At 42.1% G+C, this 23,490-nt stretch overlaps 1 protein-coding gene across 2 annotated transcripts in view; it reads left to right on the plus strand.

The window, feature by feature from the left end:
• Positions 1–15,035: 15,035 nt before the first annotated feature.
• The window catches only part of LOC100869858 (uncharacterized), a 198,563-nt gene continuing 190,108 nt past the window's right edge, over positions 15,036–23,490 (plus strand). For both annotated transcript variants that reach the window (XM_086907926.1, XM_012483469.3), the window contains exon 1: positions 15,036–15,307. The gene's annotated coding sequence lies outside the window, so the exon portion shown is untranslated. The remainder of the gene's footprint in view (positions 15,308–23,490) is intronic.

The raw sequence follows: 23,490 nt of genomic DNA on the forward strand, positions 1-23,490 counted from the left end.
AGGTGAACGAAACAACGGTACGAACGTATTCAATCGTTCGAATCATTAAATCGCGACACGGCCGAGGGTAATAAGTTAAGCAACGAGACGTACTCGGTGTCGCTTCGCATTTACATCGTCGATCTGCATATCGCGTTAGCATCGAAGCCACGTCCTGCGTACCCCCGGCCGGGTCCCCGACCGAGCTTATCAACCACCTAATAACGACCGACCCATTATCATCGACTCCCCTCCCCCCCCTCTCTCGACATGTTACAACTCCCCCCATCCCCCACGATTTTCTCGTGTTTCGTGGCAGTTAGCGGCGACCCGCTTCCGCAACAGGCACACAGGCTCGAGTAATCGTGGCACAGGGCTCGTTTTTCTCTCTGGCCGCAGCCATCGATCGAACAACCCTCTCTCTCTCTCTCTCTCTCTCTCTCTCTCTCTCTCTCAGTGACCGACTGTCAGGGGATCGTCGTGCATCGTCGATGAGGACGATCACGTCACAGACGGTTGTAATACTTTCTCTTTCTCACCCTCGTCTCGGTGTATTTGTTTATCTCCGTCTGCCTGTCCGCCAGATATCCGCACCCCGGGAATTTATTGAGACGCATTGCGGGGAACAAACGTTTCCAGCTGTTTTGCAGCTCCCTCCTCCTTCTATCCTATCCTCCCCGCGCCCTTGTTGCGTCGTTATCGACGACAAAAGAGGTTTTCCAATTGTCCAGTCGTCTCTCTTTCGTTCCCTCCGTTTCTTTAATCAACATCCCTATCCCGAGCCGGATGGATGGACCACTTTTATTTCAATTAAGCGAAGTTTGAACGTGTCTTTAAAGGAGCGGACAAATACTCACCGTTTCGAAACTTTTTCACTTTCGAATGTTGATAATGTCACGGAATGGGAGAATTAATTTTCGAAAGTATCGAAAGTATCTGTTTTTCGAGGGGGGGAGGGTCTCCTCCTCCTGCAAAGCAGAGCAAATATTTAAGTACAATTTAATTTCTTCTTGATTATGAACTAAGCAAAGGATTGGTTTTCGATGATACTTCGATATTTCATCTTTTTAATGATCCCTAAGTTTCGACAATACGATTCGTATTAAGATTTCTTTCATATATACGAATTAAACCGTTAATAAAAGTATTTATAGCTACATTTATACTTGAACAAGAAGTTGACACGATTTAGAAAAAAAAAAAAAAAAAATCCATCCACCTTCCTTCACCACCACCGAACATCGACGTCACAGGGAATCGATGCCGCGCGCCACTTAATTACCTCCTTCCCTCCCTCCTTACAGTGTTATTTAAATTCTGATCGACGAAGCGGGTGTGTCAACCCAGGTGTGCAAAGGTGTGCGACCATATAAGACGCGCGCGTGATGTAGGAATTTCACAAGGGTGGGGAGGGGGAGAGAAGGGTCGATTGGGTTGCAGGGGATGCAGGGCTGCATCTATTACACGTGGAAACGCCATGGCGTTTCGATTGCACCGTGTGGGGGAGAGGGAAGGGAGGGGAAGAAGCCGACATCGGCCAGCCTTAAACTTTGGTCGAAAGTTGGGGTGGATGGCCTGGTTCCGCGCGTCTTTGCACGTTCGCTCCTCTCGTTTTCCAGCCACCGCGCCCCCGAGGAGAGAGAGCTCCAATTGTCTATCGGAATTTGATAATGGCCCGTCGCTGCCATGTAAAATTCATGAGCGGGCTCGAACGCTGTAACGACCAAATATCTGTGTGAACACCGAGCAAAGCTTCGATCCTTCCTGCTCCCTCTATCGACGGATTTAACTTCGAATCGAGGAGACGAAACGTCATTGTCCATGAGAAGGAGGAGGAGGCGCTCACGCGTACTCAACGTGTCGTCGTGTAATATCACGGCCAATATAGCCGGGCGTGGACAAATTGCCGATATCAAGGGGGTTGCGCTGTTGGGAATAGATATGAAGGATTGGATGGATCTCTTGAAAGTACCAGGCGGTGGAGTACTTGCTGTTGTGGAGCTTTTATTATCTTATTGAAATTACTGTTCGAAGGAAGGCGTGTACAATTTATCTTATCCGATGCGAAAGAGGAAAAATGTAATAAATTGGAAATGTTATATGAGTCTTCCTAAGCGAAAGTAACTACATTTCTCACGAATTATAAATAATAATAATAATTTTTCTTTAATGGTGTTTCATAGAAAGGCTCGGTTTATTAAAAAGATTCTACTGTTGAATATTAATTGATATTTGGATTCGTTCCCTCAAGACCTCGTTTCTAGTCGATTAATAACTCGAAAATTAATCGTACGTTGATTAATCGGCATTTTGTTATAACGGATTGACATGTCGCGTTTAATCGAGGGCAATGTTAATGAGAAAACGATGCGTGGTCAGCGTGGATGGATAGAGGATACTGTCGCGTCTACGAATGAAGGCAATACCGGTTGTGGTCGAGGGATATCAGTGAAACCGAGGTCACAGACTCTGCTGGTGTCGTTTGCGGTCGTCTCGGTTGATAGGGACAAAGTGTCTTTCGTTGGAGAAATATCGTTGCCTTTATATAACAGGAATTTACCTTTATTCGAAATTAAATTTTTTTAAGAACGTATTCTCGAATCGTTTTCGAACCACCAAAAAGATCGAGCGTAATCCAATATAAAATTGATCTTGCAGTTTTCTCGAGAGATTACAAGAATGCAATTTTTTGTGATTTTTATTCTTTTATTCTTCTGTTATCAGCTGGATTGACACGTCGAAAAAATCAATTGCAAGAACGAATGTTTTTGGTTTCATTTTCTTTTCTCGTGTCTACATTTATCGTTGAATTAAAATTTCCTCAGCAAATTTTTTCAAATTTCCCCGATAATTTTTGAAAACAGGCACGCGAGCACATCGACCACGGCGGAAATATAAAGAAACACCTATAATAATATCGAATAAATTAAAAATTTATCGAGATGTGTGATCGAACGTGATTCGTTTCGCGCTATGCCAATGTTTACGCTCCCGATTTCATTTCGTTGAATTATACGGGGACGCGATATTCATCGCGGCATCGATACCCGATATCCTGTTAATAAGGTTATATAAATTTCATCGGATCCCTTTCGCAACGAGTGGGATCGGTGAATAATTTTTATTCATAAAAATTAGCCGCCCCGATAATTTTCGTACACCTGGTCAACGGTGTAATCTGCTTTCCCTCCCTCTCGTCGATAATAATTCCACACGCACGCTCTTCACTCTCTCTGAAAATTGTAAAGCTCGATTGTAAAACACGAACCCTTGTAACCCTTGGAAAAAAAAAAAGAAAAAGAAAAGAAAAGAAGACATCTACCGTTCTCTCATAATACGAGAGAAGAAATTCCCACTCTTTCCCTTGTTTTACACTCGTAAGTAGGTTGAAAAAATTTCATATACAAGATGGGTCGTCGTAAAATTCAATTACCCCGCGCTTGGAAACCCTTTGCTCCTCGGATGCTTTATTCCTTTCCCCCTTAATTGGCGGCCACGTGCGTGGCATGGCGTATAATGGGAACTGGAAATGGAGCGCGACTGGAAGCCGCTGTTCGTGGCACGATTGTTGTCGTCGTCGAGAAAGAAGAAGCCTCGAGAACCAACCAGTTCCGCCTTCCGCTGAGAGGAAGAAGAAAGGTGACCGGAATTGGAGGAACAACGAAATTGCGGGAGGATGGACTACACTCGGAGTGTTAGCAAGCTGGGAATAGTGGGAATACCAATATGCAAAGGAGGTGGAAAGACATCGGTGTCTAAGAAACGAGACGTTGTACAGGCATTCGAGACACGTAGGCGGCACGTAGGGGCAATAGGTAGGTCCCTCCTGCCAACGAAACGAGGAATTCGACCGGTTTCCAAGTCTTTTCTTCTTGACATTCTTCTCCTCACCATCCAAAGAGGGTAGTTTAGAACCCATCTTTTGATCGCTCCAATATTCGTCACCACGATCGTCGAGAAACACGTTACAACAGATTTCCCTCCGTTCAGAACTTTTTTAATCGGCGAAGAAAGGAATACTCTTGTCATAGAGAATACAAAAAAATATTTTATATATATATTTATATTAAGGCACGATTTCTACGCACGACTAAGACTGTCAAGAGAAAATCCAGGATAGAACGTGTCTTTCCAATAAAAAATTGATCGAATTGACCCGAAATATCTGATCTAATTATCCTTCCAGGCGAAATTTAATCACAACATCTGAACGGTCGTTCAAGTAATATTTGCATCGTGTGCGTTACCGCGATGCAATTAGCGCTTCATCGAGGCATCGCGATCCATTGTACGCGGATTGTTCACGAATCGAATCTAGGCGAGTGTGGAGGAGGGGTTGCGACGTTACGTTTCGACTGATCGATGGGCCAAAGTGGCCGGAGTGGCGTTACGCCATTTTAAATTGCCTGCATTATCGGGGCAGGGGAGGGTGGCACTGCGTTTACACGGCGGACGCTCGTCGATACGATTAATCAGGTTACTTGTCGGTTTTTTAGCAGCTAGTGCCGCCGAGCCAAATGGACTTGGAACGAATTAACGTCTCGTAAAAGCGTCTCCGCCCGTTGGGGAAAACCCGTTGATTTACCGCGCCCGATAAAATACGCTCGATGACGATCGGCGTCAAACCGCATTTAAATGACATCGTTTCGAGAGCGTAACGCGATTAATGCGTCGTACGGTATCCTCATTATTGCCGCGCTAATTACACAAATCATATTTGTTTCGTTCACTTCGTGCCCCTACATTGATAGCGCCATTTGTCGCAGCGGCTCGTTTTCCACGCCCGTTCACCGCAATACGATGCCAGCCCTGGGATGCGCGTCTATTGTTGTTTAGAATAATAATTTTAATAGCGCGGTTGGGGTGGTAATTGATAAGGGAAGGAGGGGATGAAGTGAATTTAGAGTCGGATTCGAATTGCGCGGTATCTGAAAAATGGGTAATGCAATTGTTGCATATTTCATCGAAATGGAACGTTTTACAAAATCTAATATTCGGTCGTTTCACGATCTTTTTTTTCTTTCTTTTGGCATATAGTTATGTGGAGATGAATAATTTTGTTAAACTTTTATTTCGAGGAGAGGATAGAATTAGAAGAAAGGAAGCTTAAAATAGGAAAATTCACGTAAGCAGTTGTTAATCAAACATTAATCCCATTAATTTTGCACGCGATCCAATATTGCTCGCCTCCTGTTTACTTAATAAAAAAGATTATTTTCGGATAGAATAAAATATCGTACGAACTTTCTTAAAATTATTCCGTTTCCATTCCACGTTTAAATTCCACAACAACAATACTTACAAACCCATTTTCACAAATTGATCAAACGCGCCCTTCACCGATTTTTTCCGATCGATTGCCAAGAAATCGACCACCCGCAATGACGAACAACCAACCGCTTAACCGAGCCACCTCGATCCCCCGGCGTTATCAAAAGCATTTGGCCGAGAGGAGGGCGCACGTGCGCAGCGACAATACTCCGACAATGTTATTTGAAATCTACGTAGATGTTCCGTGGCTCGTTATCGCGGCCCCGTACACCGGCTCATCTGCACAGCGACGACGGGGACTCGTCGTCGCAAAACGGATCATCCCCGTCCCGAAACAAAGGTTGCCAGCGCGAGGGAAGCGTGCGCTTCGAGGATACCGATTACACGAGGGAGGAAATATGTATCTCGCATAATTGCCGCCCGCGTCTCTCTGTGTGTGTCCACGGGTTGATATCTCGATCGGCCAGATTTCGCCCTTCAAACGTGTCCCCCTCGATCGAGTGCAAAGGGAGGAGCGTAAGTCCGTCTTTGACGGATAAGACCACTGTTTTCGTCCCGAATAACGGTTGTGGACCGTTCATCGATCCGCCCATAATCGGTACCCCACCAAATGCAGGCACGAATTTCTCGAGGATTAGAACGTGCCATCAGAGATTTCGAAAGATACGTAACATATCTCGTATATTTCGAAAGCAATTCTTTTTCTGTGTATTTGGTCAGAGAATATTTCTCCATTCGTTGTTCCATCGTGAAAAATGGCAAGCAACAACGAAATTGATAATTTTAAGAAAACTCGAGTTCGATCGAGAGAGATAATGGAAGATCGGTTTGCTCTCCAACCTTTGTTCAATATTTCGTTGTTGAAAAACCGCGAAACGATTTATCGATAAAGGGCAGTGGTTAAACAAGGCCGGGGATGTTTAACGAGGCCGTAAATGGCCACCCATTATCACCACCTTAATCCCCGACAAATTAAATCGAATAGACGAAACAAGGTTGCGAACGAACGAAGGCTCGAATGAATCGAAGAATTTATCACGGCAATAATCGTCTCGAATCGTTGCTCTTACGGACGAGTAAACGAGAATTTTATGCGGGCTCATCCAACCTTGTTTACCGTATTCTTAATTAACCTACCCAAGGCGAGGGGGGAAAGTCGGTTTGATTTATCGCGGCAATGAAAAGTTTCCAAGGAGGGGAAACTCCAATGTCGTAAGCGACGTTGATACTCTTCTTAATTTAATCTTTTCTTTTTTTTTTTTTTACAGCGTCGAACTTCGCGTTATCGGTATCGCAAAGGCACCGATCGGATTAAGATCCGGTTATTAACGATCCCACCCCCTCTTGTAATTGACCTTCTGTCGAACGTTGATTAATGTCCACGTCATCGGTTACCTTAGTGAGACGCGATGGTCGAAGATTAAAGTTCGAGCCCGCTGCGAATTTCGTATTTCCTTCCCGAATCGACTTAACTGTCCTGTACAGTTGATCGATCGATCCCTAAATCGTTCCTTTAAACAAATCCCTCCTCTGTACAGCGCGTTCCGCTTTAACCGCAACGAAATTACGAATGGATTGTTCCGTATAATCGATCCCTCCAGCGTTTCAACCCCTGTGAAATATCTTGCTCGAATTATCTCTTCTCAACCCCTTCTTAGGTGGCCAAGAAGAGAAGCGTTTTACTCTCGAGGAGGGAAAACTCGAAGGCGAAACTTTTTTTTCGAGAGAAAATTTCTGACGTGTCACGAGCACGACGTGGCGAAGGGAAGTGAAAAGCGTGTACCGTCTGATCAAATCCGGGACACCATTCCCCGTAATGGACTCGGCGAAGGGAAGGAGGCGGCGTGAAAATAAAGGATCGCGCTGGAGGGGGTGGAGAGGAGAGCGTGTAATTTTTCGATACCAATCGGCCAGAGGCGGGTGGGGACGGTCATACGTGTCGGTGGCCGAGGACGGATGCGAACGAGGTTACCCTTTGCAATTCAATTTGAAGGGTAATTCCAGGAGAGTGGCGGCAGCCGGTCACTTACGGGTTGAAAGGACTCGTGCCCGTCCTTCTTCGCGTCGTGACACGGCGTGGTGACACGGCCTTTCCTTGGAAAAGCGTTCGATCGTGCCACAAATGTCGGGACAAATGTTTGTTTCATGTAATCAACCGCGGAACTTTTACGGAACGGGCGTTGGATTGGAGAAAATGATGGATATTCTCTCTGAATTTTTGAATTAAAATTTTTCAATTTAAATTCCCCGAGAATGGAAGGAGGAAAATTAATTTAACAAGTGTGAAAAGATTTAGTATTTATTTTACATTAAGCAAAGAAGAATATACGTGTAATTTTGTTTTAGAAATTATTCTTCAAAAAAGAACGAAGAAGAAGAGAGGACGTCCGTGATAAAATGCAGAGAAGAGACGCGATCGTAATTATATCGCGAGCGTAAGTAGCGTAATCTACATTCATTACCGGTGCATCTGATAATTGCGACGATAAAATTATTACGCTGCGATGCGTGGCGACATCGACACGCTCGAGGCAAAGCCATTAGTGATCGATGGATGCTAACCGGTATCTAATTGACAGCACGGCTTTAAGCGTAAACGATTTCAATCGTGTGTTTCAATCCCACGTGCGCGTGTAAAAATGTGTAATCAACTTTTCTTTTTAATTTAATTCACATTCTTCGATCTTACATTGCGAATTGTAAGAATTCGGAAACAGGAATGTCACGAGACATTGTTTCACTGCCGCGAACGAAAATTTAGAAAATATACCTCTTAATATTTTGGATCAAATCATCTCGCATCAAAAACTCTGTCGCTCGCTGCTAATTTTTCCTTCGTCGAATAATATAACCGTGGAAGAAAGAAACGGCGAGAGGGGAGGAAAAAAAAGCAGGAAATTCACAGGAGAATAATCAAGTTTCACAGCAAAATGAATGAATCGTCGGAAAAGAGAGAGAGAGAGAGAGGTGTGCGCTTTTCCAACCGCTAGAAAATCCTTTACTCGTCAGACCTTTTTCTCCTCGAGTTTCACAAGCATAATACACGCGGCGCGCGTCTCGCTGAAGGAGAAAAGGCTGGGAGAGGAAGTCTGGATCTGTGCAGGGGAAGAGGATACGTCCTCTTTAAAAAAGGACACCGGCCTGCTCTTTCAGCGGTTTCCATCCAAATTGGTGGTTTTTGTTTCCGCCCGTGTTCCAGATTAGATATCCACCGGTGAAAGTTTCTCTCCCGGCTAATTATACCGGCGACCCGATTCGGTCTGCCGCCAAGCACAATTTTCCAAGGAATTCTCCCCCTCCCCCTGCCACGGCTCGATATTTCATTGGAAACTGTTTTCTGTTGTAGAACCTGTTCGCCGACCACCACCGACCAAATTACTTTGTACACGATCGTAAAAGGACGATCCTTTCCCCCTTCTCCTCGACGACCACCACGATTGAAATTCCAATTTCTAATCGATCCAACGGTCGAAATTATATTGCTAATTTGATAAAATGATCAAGAGAAAAGAGAGAGAGAAAGAGAGAGAGAGAGAGAGAGAGAGAGAGAGAGGAAGAGAATTACTGTGTTAAATCCTTTGAGATAATGTAGGAAGTTATGCGGGGAAAATTATTAATGAAAGTGTGGAGTAATAACGGCGATGCGAAATAGATTAAAATCGGGATCTCTCGAATGCTTTGGGGGGTTACCTTTGACTTGATAATCCTGGAGGAAATTTAAGCAACTTTAAACACAGGAAACGCTTTGTTAGTGTATTCAGTATTGAAACCGAGCTCGCCCCTTGTGCAGCCGAGTAATATTACACGATTCAAAGCGAGATATGTAAATATGCTGTCGAGATTATTTGATGAACGCCATTGCTTACCGTGAATCTAGTCTATGACTCCTTTACTCGGGTTAAGCGTTATAATTTTAGAATTAATAGAATACACAATGGGTGTATATATATATAATCGATTTCGATTAAATTATGATATTTCTTTGAAATAAATAAACGTGAATACAAGAAAAGATAAAGCACGCCATTTATCAAGTATTTATTAAATTAACTGTCCAATATTATTTAGTTAACTTAAAATTCGAATTAATTCAATTAAAATTAAAAAGTTACAATCACGGAGATATTGAAGATAATCGGTGGAAAAATCTTGATAATTATCTTATTGCATTTAAACAAAATGGCTATATTTCACATGTACTTATCACGAAACTTGTATAACAATTAATTATTACTTCAGTGTATTACATCTTTCGAATTCATTACATGCACAATGATTTATCAAAAAAAGAGAAAAAAATCCTCTAATTATCTCATCGTATTATAAACTTTCGTCCACGAACGGAACACGTGGATAATGCCACACATTCCGCCTCCTTCACACTTCCTTCAACCTCCTAAAGGAAACTGCGGAAGGTCGACGGGAAGGTCTTTACTACCCTATAAAAATTTCCAACTTTTTCCAACCGATCCTCGCAATTTCGCCCTCGAAACTCGGGGGGATTCTCGAGCAACAGTTCAGGAAAACAGGCAAACGAAGACATCTTGCAGTTACCCATCCACCCCGTTCCACCCTTCCGGTTCCTCGATCCTCCGCCGCGCCTCGCTTTCCGCTTCTCGCTTCCCTCCTAAAAATTATCCCCTCGTTCGCCGCAGGTCTCCTCACTTTAATTAGGAGCTTGCCCGCTCGTAATCGCGCCCTCCTCCCGCTGTTTTTCCCTTCCTTCCACCCTGGTAATTTCGTTCACGGCGAGAAATGACGCGTGCGAGTTGCCGCGAGTTGTCGCCGGTGGCAAGCTGAAAATTGCGAGGCGTATCTTCCGCTTTCCTCTCTGCCCCGGTTTTTCCATCGGTCGATTAATTATGGTAATTGCGCGAACACGGCCGCCACGACAATGTCACGACGATAAAGTACGTATTTTTACGTGGAATTGGGAGAGGGTGAATTTTTGGGGGGTGTACTTTAAGGAGATCTTTAAGGGGATGGGAGAATATATTTTATGGGATTTGTATTGGGAAAAGGACGTCGAGGCGAAACAATGGCTCGAATCGTATCGGTGGGGAATGTTTATTCGAAAGTTATTGTACGATACGCGCCGTTTGTGTGTGCGGTGAGCGACAAAGTCGAACGATCGACTCCGTGTATTCGTTCATTCGGCGTTTATCGTGCGAAGTAGACGGTCGATATCGAGGTGTGTAATTATTGAGATAATAATTTTAAATTTATTTGTATAAAATATATATATATATATATTTATTTTAAATTAGAAATAAAATATATTTGTTTAAAATAATATTTCGCGCGCTTGAATTTTAAATATTTGTTCCCAATGTTTAATGTTGGAATAGGTGGGAGGGAAAATATAGTGGAAAGTGAATTTTTAATATTTTTTTTTTTTTTTTGATCGACGAATTAACTTGTTATATTAATTTCTCGTCCATCTCGTATTATGTAAACACGCAATTATTAATGTGCAGTAACAATTGTTTGTCGGGCAAAATATTATGAAAATAATATTCAAATATTTCGTATAATGAAGAAGATATTTACTTCAATTAATTATTATTTCAAGTCCGTATTGAAAAACACATTATTAAAATACGTTATTACATTCGTGTTCAATAATTATTTCGAATAGCACTTTAATCAGTATAGAAACAAATTGTTATTGTAGATTATTCGTAATGCGCCAATTAATCGTGTGAACACAATTGAGGATATATTTTTATGCAAATGTTTTTCGTATCAACATGTATATATTTTATTTTTATGTTTGTTTAAAAAAATTCAATTGTTGAAGATAAATTAATATCACTTTTCAAACGTAATCTTCTCTCGTTTCCAAATTTAAGAGACAAACGTATTTTAAAAGAAAAGAATTAAAGAATTTCCTCATCACCTATTATACGCATTTTTTCGGTAAAGAGAAGACATTTAAGATCTAAGAGACATAAAGAACAAGCAGAAGCTCTTTAGATTATTAGATTATTCAAATTTTTGTTTTACATTTGCAAAAATATTGAATCGATTGCGACGTATAACAATGAAAACTTAGGAAATCCATCAAAAATTTTTAAACAGCAATCACTTTTTCTAATCAGAATTATTAAATCGTAACTCATCGTTAAAAAAATTCCTGGGAAACGTTGCAAAAGTTTCCAATATCCCCCTCCTCCTCCTCTTCCTCTTCCTCCTCGAAACTTTTTCATAAACTTCACCAACTCCGGGACGACCAAGGCGGACATTATTTATACTCGTTTTTAATCAGAAATAAAATTTTCCCCCGGCGAAGGAGAGGAAAATATAAGTCGTGAAAAAATTGAAGGAACGGAAATAGAATTCGAGAGAAATTTAATCGTGGACGAAATAATACACCGATCAACAACAATTTCCCCGATCCTCCCCTTCACGAAGAAAATTCCACAACTGTTCGAGACTCGACAGGGGCTCTCTGTGAAAATCCGTGAAATTGACCGATCGGTCGAATTAAACTCATCGCAGAGCGGCTGGCGGCCTTGCCCAAGAAACGCGGGAAAAGATTTCCATCGTGGGGGGAGAGGGAGGTTTGCACGAGCAACCCACTACACCAGAAATAATTTATCATAGTCTCGGGATGGAAGTCGGTAAGAAGGAAACTTCTCATGACCGCTCGTGTTCCGGAACGTTGCACATTTACACACACATTGTGGCTCGAGATCACCTGTGTGCGCGCGGCCGCATCTGTGTGCGTGTAACGAGGCTGAACCGAATTCGAAGCAAGAAAACGCGGGTACACGGAAGGTCCTCGAAGGGGATCCGTTTGATAAATCGCGTTACCGGTAAAGGAGTTATTCGTCCCCGGCTACGGATCCCGGTAATGTTCCAACATGCCGCCCCTTGCTTCCTTGGACGGGGATAGACAAATCGGTTCTCGTTCGTACGACAAATACGCGAAATATTAATTAAGCAAATATGAAGAGGGGCGTACTCCTCGCTCGTTTCTATCCTCTCGAAACGTGGGATGGCAGCGATGGGATCGACCTCGTCGCGAGTAGATCGGATTCTTTGCCTGGAAATTTTGTTATTCGTAAATTTTTTAAAAATAAATACGAAAAAGGATATTCCAATCTATTCCATTGTTGCATCGAATTCGCGCGTTAAACGTTGAAATCAAAAGGCAGAGACATTTATATCGCGTTTAATTCGATGTAAATTTATTACTCCGGGTAATTTTTACTTTCCAGAGTATCGTTATCGCAACATATAAATTCAAATAATTCATTGAACTTGATTCACATTTATTAAACTCCGCATTAAACTTGATCCCATCGTTGGCGGCCGGTGTTTCCTTAATTAAGAATTGATTCCATCCTGTTTACCCGGTTTAAATCCCTCTCAGGCAAACAAGTCCCCGCCACGGTCCATTACATCCTCTCGATTATTCCGAGGCGTCCACCCCCGTCCTTGTGAAATTTTGTGAATGGGAGGCGCGATTTCCACGGGCTAATTTCACGGACTACTTGAGAAACCGGATGCCGCGAAAGGAGGAGAAGTATCCGACAATTCGAGTCGCGAACAGCGAACATTCCAGGGTTGAAGACTGTTGAAGAGTGCGGGGCTTTAAATTTACATTTTGAGAAATCTCTGTCGCGCGAAAACGCCGGCGGAGCACGTCGACTAACTTTTCTACCGCTCAACCGACGTTCGAATCCCTGAGAAAATCCTGTGCAAACCCATCGAGTGCCCTCCTCGGAAGAAGAACTGTTAAACTGCGTACCATAACGAACCTCGAGCCGGCTTCGATTCAGATTACCCGTTTCCGGCCTCAAAGATACGTAACATCAATAGAGAAATTATTATCCATTCCGTAGTGAACGCACGATTATTAAACGTTGACGAAATGACGATTATGCGGTTGAGGATCTATCTTCCTCTCTCCCGGATTCTCTCTGGCTTCGTTAACTTCGAAAGTGATTGAAGTGTTCGTTCAGATTCGTTCGACACTCTCGTGGAAGGAGAATGGAATTTTAATGGGGGATGAATATCGTTGAACGTAGTTTTTGAACGAAAGTTATTTTGCGACGATACATCTTTTTTATCCGTAAAATAAAAGGAAAAAAGGGGGGAAAGGAAACGATCGAACGTTAAATTTTGTATAATATATCTGCATCACTCGTATTTTGTTACTCTCTGCACAGCATCGTCGAGTAACGAATGCAGCTCGACCCTCATCGGTCTACGTCGCGTAAAACACGGTGAACAAAAGCGTGAAACGAAACTTTCTGCTCGCGTATCACGCTTGACCGCATTCCTCGATACGCACAACGTATCTCTCAAGACCAAGTAACTATCACGTAGCAAACAACAATCCCCTTCAATTCCATCGATGCGAGACTGCGTACAATGTAAAATATTTATAAACTCGAAGTTTCATCCTTGCGAGGATCATTGTGAAGGAATGAACAATTAAATAAAAGACAACGAAGGATTGAGAATTCAAGAGTTTGAACAGATTTGTTGGGAATTCAAGGGAGATTTCTTTCAGTCGAGGAAATAATCGAGTATTTCGAGGATTTTATTGATAAAATTAATGAGAATGTAAAATAAATAGAAGTAGAAATGATCCTCAAGCTTAATAGTAATGCAATATTATAATTCTTTTTACAACGGACCCTTATTCGTATCATGACGAAACACAATTGCAACATGAACTTGTAAATAAAACTTCGAATTTTTATCTTTTGTAAAGATCATAAAAAGAAAATTGTCGTCAAAACCTATTCAGGGGATAGTGGAAAGCGTGCCATTTAATTTCGTTTTTGTTTCATCCGGATATCTCAAATAGTTCTCGAGATATAAGGACTGAGAGCAAGCGAAACAGAGCGTTGAAGTTATGAATGAACTCGCGACTCACTGACCGATATTATTTCCTGGAAATGCGTACTACGTTCTTCTTCCAGGAATCGCGTCTGTCACATGTCTGCAGTTCGGGATAGGTCAGTGAGACGAGGTGCGAGCGAGAGGTCTGAGTAAACGACAGGGACGGAGATGGTCGATGATTAAAAAATTACCTTTCCCTTTACACGACGATATCTCGGGAACGAGAAGTCGTATCGGAATAAATCAAAAAGCGTTTTAAAGGGCAAGGTCCCGCGCTTCTAACGACCGCTCACTCGTTGATTAAAAGTAATTATTCTCGGAGTTATAGCGATTCCAATTTTCTCTACTTTTAATAGAATTTCAATAGCCTGATTCCTTGCTCGTTGAAGTAAGCAAGGATCTTTATATAATTTATATATACGTCTCACGTGTTCAATCAAACGAGAATCTTCAAGTATCATAATCTTCTAATTTCGTGCTAAAAATAAACTACTTGATCGTCACATCCCAAGCACCGAACCTTCCAAACCTTACATTCCATTTACATAGAAAAACTTTCTCGCGTATGCTTTCGTCGTCGATTTTTAAATCATCGTCAGTGACAAAGGATCAAAGCTGGATCGACGCTTTTGATCCTACGCTCTCTTCCAAAAATTAAATTTACGGACAGCCAGAAATAGCCGAACTGCCAACACCTGACGAGAGAGATTAACCTTTGGAGCGTGTACGCGAGCAAATACCCGGTATGACAACATGCCTCGTATGTTTTCGTTTACGCGACATTCCCGTAACGGTGTCCAAGGTGTCGTTGCTACATCGTCCCCGTCCCAGCTCCTCTACCTTTCGACTGCGCAAAGCAATTGCGCGTAGTAAGCACGAGTCGCGTGGTCGAACTTGAGAGTTAGTCGTCGTCGTCACGGCCACGGATCGCACAGATATCTCTTATTGCCAGGTCAACGGGTTGCCCGATTCGATCGAATCGAATCGAATCGATCGAACGAGGGGGCGATTGTTCGCTTCGGCCGGATTGTGGTAATAAATGTGGTGAGCTGACGTGTGGTGCGGATTTTCCATCGAGTTTCTTGCGCCTCGTGTGGTCGATCTCGGGGTGGTGATCTACACAGGGTGTAACAGGGATTTCCTCCTTGTCCTTCCTTGCGTTTCCGGATCGAGGGAAGGTGGTTACGCTTCGATAAAGGTAAGCACATATTTGTTTGCGCCTCGTAGAGCGGGTAGAATGGGTTTCTTCCTTCTTTGGATGGAGGAGGAGGATGAAAAAAGAGGGGAGCAGGGATGGGGGAGGGAATATCGTTTCGATCTTCCTTTCGCGGAGATTTTGAAGCTTCTCGTTGACGTGATATTTAATTAAAGATCACTTTTCGACGAAAGATTTCTGTCTGAGAGTTTGGGAAGATGATGAGAGGATTCAATTTACGTAACAAAAGGGACGTCGTTTACGAGTTTCTAAAGCGATTTTCTAATGAGAATTGTTCGCTTCTCTTGGATCTTTGTCCCCCCGTCTACATTGCTCCGAGTAGTGTCGCGAGTGCTCGACGATAAATTAATCTCTCTTGCAAGATTTGTTTTATTTGAAATTACGCAGTTACTCGATTCAAACGACAAGATGTGAAATGACGCGCTATTTTTTGAGCAAATAGTCGAGGTGATGTTCTAGATAAAGTTGTGCGTATTCTTTAAACAATTATTAATTATGCGTTGCAATTGATAATGCGATTTCGATTCTTTCTCGATTCGATTATTTAAAAATTGTGTTCGTTTCAGTCAAAGTCAATTGCCGATCGAATCAACTTGCAAATTATTTATTCGTCTTATCCTATGATGTTTAATTACGACATCGTTAACGGCGTTTATATTAAGCTATTTTTAATAAGTCGAACAAATTTTGATTGACTTTAATTTGCTCGAAGTTGTCCTCGTAAACTGAATTTCAATTAAAACGAGTGGAACAACTTTAGAGTAAGTTAATAGATTTTTATATTTCAAATATATAGTAGATATTCAACATGATTGATTAATTATTAAATAACTAATTAGTAATAAATATACTCCCTTTCGACGATGTAAATCTCAAACTTTTTTTAAATTCTTCAATTCTATCTTCTTTCCAAAAAGATTATCGAAGAAGAAAAATATATTTTTAAATCATTCTTGAATAGAACAAATTCGTAATACATTACCTGTATTACAACCTGAATGAATATTCACACACGAACCCAAACATTTCCTAGTTTAAAGAATTAACTGACTCGCACCTGCGTTTTCCAAGGCTTGCAAGATACGAGCGTTGAGTACACACGTATTTTATCTTTCTTACGAAAAAAATATTCGCGCTTTACACGCTTTACATAAAAAACACGACGTTAATCTCAAGTACCCTTATCCTTCGATTTACGCGAGTCGTTCGTTCCACGATCCCTTTTTTATTTTTTTATTTTTTTGAAAACGGATGAAAACGAGGTCTGCCAAAATTCGATATTTCTGATAAAGATATTTCTTTTCCACAGAAGAAACACTTTCACTTCCAATTATCTATCAATTTAACTACGAAGGGCAGCGCGAGATCTTCTCGATTTCGAAATATTCGGCCAATCCTCGCGACGCGTTTGTTCCTCGACGTGATTCCACACTGCATTCCATAACCGACTCCGTACTGTCACCTCGCGTTAAACCCTTTGGGAACGCGCTGTGCAACGTCGGCCCGTCGTCGCTTGGGATTCCACGGATATACGTAGCGAGATGTGTAATGGAAATATGCGAGAAAAGAACAGGTGGAGAAAAGGGGTTGACGCCGAGAGACGAGGATAAAGGATTGATGGATCGACGAGGGTGTGGATATCTGGGAATCGCGGTGAATGGGCGGATGAAGTGGTGAAGTTCAGAATTGAATAGTTACAAGTGAACAAGTATGCTAATTTTCGAAGATTTTAATTGAATTGAGAGAAACGAATGGGTGGAATATTTCGTGCGAGGGGAAATGTTTTTTGGAGAAAGATGGAGGAAAAAGAGTGTTGTGGAAAGTTGTGATCTCGTAATAATCGAAATGTACGTGGAGGAGGCCCCTTGCTACGAATATATCCTTTTAATCCCCAGTACGTCTCAATGCTTAAGGTAACACGCCAGATGGCCTTGAGTTCATTAGCAAGACCTTTTACCTCCTCCTCTCCCTTCCATTCTTCCGCTCGTTCTCATTTTCATCGTGTTATAAATTAAATTAGATACGCATATTATTCACATTATACCGAATCGAAACAAACAAACCGATGAGATTCTCAAATAATTGGAGGAGGAGGGGGGAAGAAAATTGGAGGGATGAAATAAGGGAAACGAATGATGGATTTAAAGTGCGTGAAAGTGCAAGAAACGGTTGGGCAACCGTGTATGCGAAATACACGCACGAGTGACGGAAAAATGGAAAAAATGAATGGAAGGAGCACGAAAAAAGAGAAGAAAAAAGAAAAGGGGGGGCGGAAAAAAAATCAGTGGAACTTGAACACGGGACAAAAGATTCAACGAGTATGCAAATGAGAAACACCGCGATGATTCTCTATAGGAAATCTCGTTCTAGCATTGACAATACCTATTAACGGGGAATACTACCCGTTCCGCTTTCGAATTACGAAACTTCCGACAATTCGCTTTGTCTTCGTCCACCGGCTCGTGATTAAGGTGTATACGAGAGGTGGCGTGCAATTTCGAGAACAATCATCGGATTTAACATAGCTCATGGAAGGAAGCCGGCGAATATTACATTCATTATTTTTATTTTCTTTTTTTCTTTTTTTTTTTTTCTTTTTACTCGATAGTCGCGCGCGATTCGGTGGCAATAATTGGAGCACGTTGTTCCCCGAAATCACCTCCCTGCCCCAAGCAATTTCGTTATTAACGAAAGTAATTAGAACTTCTTGCTTCGTCACGTTTCGACGTTATAAATATTTCAATTTTACCGAGGGAGGGGGAGGGGGAGAGAGAGAAAGAGAGAGAGAGAGAGAGAGAGAGAGAGAGAGAGAGAAAGGGATGGTCAATTAAATTAATTTTTCAAGTGTTGGAGCAGACGTCGTCGTTAACGATTTTTCTCTCTATGAAAATCAATTTACACTCGTCGAATGATCGCGCACGATGTCTTTAATACACCTTGAGACCAATACAACACTCCTCTCCCCGACACGACACGACGACGACGACACGCTCGTGTGGAAAACGAGGTGTCGGAGAAATCGATTTCCCTGTTTAAAGAGCCGACGAGATGAAATATTAACTCGCAATCCGAATTGTTTGACGATTGAGATTGTAATCGTTAACCGATCGAAAGTGTAAGGGCCACCGGTTTCTGTTTGAATAAATTCTGGGACGAGAAAGCATGTTTTTTAAATATTCACGCGTAATGGCGATTTCGCTGTCGCATCGCGACAGTTATTTAACCAGTTGATTATTCTCGTTAAACGAATATTTTCGCATAAACAACGAACGTCACGATACCGACGATGAATGAATGGGAGGAAGAAGAATCGAGAAATTTGAAGAAGTTAGGTGTGAAAATTAGAGAATTGCATATTTTTCTACGTATAAAAATTATTATTTTACATATTACGTAGCAATTCTTTAAAATAATTTGTTTAACGTATGTATCGAAGGAATAATAATAGTTACATTTCACACAAGTATTTGTATCTCTTAAAATGTACATCGAAAGATACAAGATAAATTATATATCTTCGTGAAATTTTTTTCTCACCAGATATCGTCTCGTTTCCTTTCCTCAATTTTCGGATCAATTGGAACGATAATTTATCCTCTCGATATTTATCATCGCCTGGTTCTGATGCAGCCGTTAAGAAAAAAAAAAAACTTTAAAACGAAATAATTCGAGCAATATTATCATTCACCTGCCGATCGAAAATCGGCGCGATCGAAACGTTGGAAGATGAGAAGGATCGAAAAGTATGGTCGGGAGGATCCATCGAATATCTAATTAGACGGGATCTATTCTTGACACGGTTCGTTAACTCGACACTCGTCGAGTCAACGTGCATTCTAACGAAGTAATTACTCGATCCGGGGGCTGTTTCTTAAGCAGCGGAGTGTCGCGCGCGCGCCCTGGCGAGTGGCGTCATTAAAAAAACATAGGCCGATATTCCTCGTTTATTTATAGGATGGAGAGGGGAGGGGAGCTTTAACGAGCGAAAATCGTGAATGCACGCTCCCGTCCACGCGGCGCGAGATATATTCCGGGGGAAAGCGGAAGTGGGGCGCTGAGTAGCGAGTTTTGATAATTGGAAGCGCGGCGCGGAACTGAAAATCCGCTTTTCCACGCGACAATTATCGAAGAAGGGTGGAAAAAAATTCGATTCGATCGAATTTACGCTGTTCGTTCGATTATACGATCGCAACTCGAAGGTAATTGAGAATTGTTAAGAATTTTTAATTCTAGGATCGAACTTTTCTTTTGGACGAGAAAGAAATTAGAAGATTTTCCATATTGTTTCTAAGAAGAAGAAAAGTATGAAATCGATACACGAGAAATTTTTCTATTCGGATGGAACACGAATTTTTTAATTGAACGATCTGCTAAGGATTATATAATTGTAAGTTGAGTTAGAAGGTAGCAACGACAGTTCGACGATACGGTTTTAACACCGTATAAGAATTTTCTCAATTTTATCCTCTCACGCGGAGGAGAGTCATCCCTGCCAAAGTTACGTTGGAATCCGAATTTCAAATCGATGAGGCGCGCGCTGCTCCACGGGCCGCGTCTCATGAATTTATTCAAGCTGGTGGTGGCTTATAAGAGTTTCTTGGAAACAGAGAAATTTCGACAAAGGTAGCACCGTGTAAATGCGAACCATGCCCGTCAGGTTACGAGCGAAAAATAGCCCTCGACGTGAAGCCAAAGAAACAGAGCGGAAGTGCGAAATAGAAGAGTGAAACGGACGGATTGTGATTGTCAAAACACGGTCAAAATTACAATTATTACACTTCGCTCCACAGGTGTCGATCATTCTTTTCGATTATTCGAAATTTCAATTCTTTTCCTTGCATCTGCAAGAACAAGCAATTCTCTAATTTTGACACCCTTCAAATTTTTCGATCCTTCCACCGATTCGATTCCCCAAAATCCCTCCCCCTTGCCTTCCCCTCGTCGAGTTCGCAATCGTGCCGATTTCCATCAGAGCAATCGACATCGACGCCACGCCACTTTGCACCACCGCCATGAATAATAGACTCGGGAACCATTTCTCGCGTGGCCGTGAGAAAATAAAAGAAGAGGAGGGCGAGGAGGAATACGAGGAGATACGGCGTTCGACGAGGCGTCTGGGAAATCTCGGTGAATTTCTCGAAATGCGTGCACGCTGCCATTCCCTCTTTCAATTCTTTCCTCTCTCTCTCTCTCCCCCCTCACTCTCTCCCTCCCTCTGCCCCTCTCCTTTCCTTTGCGCGCGTAATTCGATCCACATTGGACGCGCGTGAATCGATGGTGGTCGGGAAAAAAAAAAAAGAAAAAAGAGGAGAGAGAAAGAGAGGATCCAGCCAATTCGAAGCGAAGGTTAACGTACTCGAACGAACAAACGACTCTAGCAATGGATTACTCTAGCTGGATTTCTCGTTGGACCGGCCGTGATAGCGTAGCACGGAAATGGGAAAACTTTTAAGGCGAATCGAAACACAAAGTGCTACCTGGATTCCGTGCGGCTTACGCAGTGGGTGAACACGCTCTTTCGAGCCGCCATTTCGATTGGTAAATCCCTCGATCGAACTACAACGAAACTCGGATAGTGTGGCTGACTGAAGAAGGGATCGTGTGACGGGCTAGTTTGTCCAAACTCGATAACCATCGTGAATATTCAATTCGAATTATATCAATTATTCTTTCTTTTTATATGTATACATATCCTCTCTATACAAATTCTAAGAGCGTATATGTTCTTTGTATATGTTTTCGAAGAAGATTTTGAAGAATTCAATGAACGATCTTTCTACACCTCGTGTGAAGAGATTCTAATTGTTCGTGGAGATTCTAATTGGCTGGGTCGATATTATATAAGGAATATGTCTATCGATACTGTTCGATGATTATCGATGAACGGTTATTCTTGTTCATCCGTTGAGAAAAAAGTCGGTGTCGCGATTTTTGCAAAGCAAATGTATCAATAGAGATTTCCCGCGGTGTGTTTATCGAAGTCACGACGCAAAACTGTAAGTACCAATGTATGAATAATGGAAACCGGGTGATCCATATTGAGATGCATGAATAATGGAGAAGAATGTAACTCGATTAAAAACTTTAAAGCTGGGGAAACCAGGCCGAGAAGTTGGAGTAACAAGCGGTAAACGAAATGATATATTCACGGGGTGGATACGCGACCGGTAATTAACGAGCACACCCTCGAACCACTTAACGTTAACATTCACACCCTCGAAATCTAGAACTCTTCGTCACCTACCTATCCACCTACCCACCTACCCTTTCGTCGTCGTCCTCGGTAATTTCAACGGGGTAATAGACTTACTTAATCCACTTGCCCGACTATAAATGTTTTATTTCACTCAGCCGCTGCCTCGTCTCACTTGTTCTACTTGTCTGGATTTTATCCCAGAACTATCTCACTCTGTCTGTCCCCGACGAATCTACTCATCGCCCTTCTATTCTACCCTTCTCTCTTGCAACGATTCTATCCTATCTTACCACAATTATATATTCTAGATTTAATCGTGATTTCTCGCAATTTCGCAGGGGAAAGGTGGAAGTGGAGCAAGAAGTCGAGTTTCACACGCTCTTTCGGTCCACCAGATATTTATCTCCATGGAACAGGTGGATAAAATGGACTTGGTGATAAATAGAGAGTCGATGAAATAAATAAGCAACTGTGTAGAAGCGGCTTCTCCGAAAATATCGACTCAAGGGAAGAGAAGCGAGAGAGAGAGAGAGAGAGAGAGAGAGAGAGAGAGAGAGAGAGAGAGAGAGGTTCTCTCAACGGCGGAAAAGTTTTCACGAGCGAGCCGTTTTCATTACCTTCCAGGCCAGACACGAAGACATTATTACGCGCGTGTTTTAACGAACGCGTAGCGCATCAGAGAAGTGTGTGGATTTATTTCGCGAGAGGGAATCAAAGATCTCCATTTCCCCACGCGTTCTTCTATCGCGACTGATTTTCGCCAACTCTCTGTGAAACTCGTTGTCTTATTTCTTCCTTCTTTTTTTTTTCTTTGTTTGTGTGCTTTGAAATCATATCCCGTGATTTTTCCTCTCTCTGTCTCTCGTGTCTCTCTTTCCAGTGGCTCTGCATGGAATGCAATTAGGATCTTTGAGGGATCCAAGCCTGTCGATTTCGTTCCTGTTACGAGGTAGCTTGTATGCACCGATTGGGACGAGGCTCGCGGTGATCTGGACATCAAAGGAAATTCGGAAGAGATATAGAAATGAAAAGTTTTATTCGGCCGTGTGCCCGAAACATCGGATGGATGGAATTTCGGGGTCGTTTTGTGTGCCGTGCCGACGCTTTTTCGAGCCACTCGCTTCAGCGACAAATCTCTCCCCCTCCCTCCAACGCTTCCACGTCGTTCCCTCTCCCTTTTTTCCCCCTTTCCTTCCTTCTCTTTCGACACGAACGAAATTGTTAATGGGCTCGGTGGCCGTCGGTTAAACCCGAATCGAACGTCACCGGCAATTTCATAGTTGGCGCAGTTGGCCGGCGAATTCGATTTCGAACGGCGATTCACGGCCGACAAATGTTTCGAAAAACCTACTTTCCATCCCTTTTTTTCCTTTTTCGTCGTTCTCTTTCCCACGCGTTCGGAAATCACGCGTTTTCCAATCGAATTCCAACCGTTTCCTTCTATTTCAACAGATCTGGATCTGTTTCGGTATTTCGACTTTTCATTATTCCTTATTGAATATATTTTAATTTCGAGCAGCTATCAACGATAATTCCTTTTCTAATCCAGCTTTCGCGTATCGTCGAAAATCTTCTCGCTACGGTTCAGAACATAATCATTTAAAATTTGTAATAACACTCGTAGTTAACAGTTTGGTTAGTTAATAGATGACTTTCAATCTATCGTTATTTCCCGTGGATTGAATAATATCTGGCAATGAACAATGTGTAATCACAAATTATACGATTGTATATGATTAGATATAATGAAAATAACGGGTGATAAAAATAAATTGAAACTCGATATTCATGGAAACATGTATATGAATAATATTCCCATCAACTATACGATTACGTAGTTGGTGGTCACATATTGTTCATTGTCAAATATCGTTCGGGAAATAGGAACGAATGGGAAATCGATGTTCATTGTTATTTGGTCGCCACGAGGGAGAATGAAAACGCCGTTAGTTGGAAAGAAAGAGATTCT

Source organism: Apis florea, unplaced genomic scaffold, assembly GCF_048593485.1.
Source record: "Apis florea isolate Af1SG1 unplaced genomic scaffold, ASM4859348v1 contig_3034_pilon, whole genome shotgun sequence".
Lineage (NCBI taxonomy): Eukaryota > Metazoa > Arthropoda > Insecta > Hymenoptera > Apidae > Apis > Apis florea.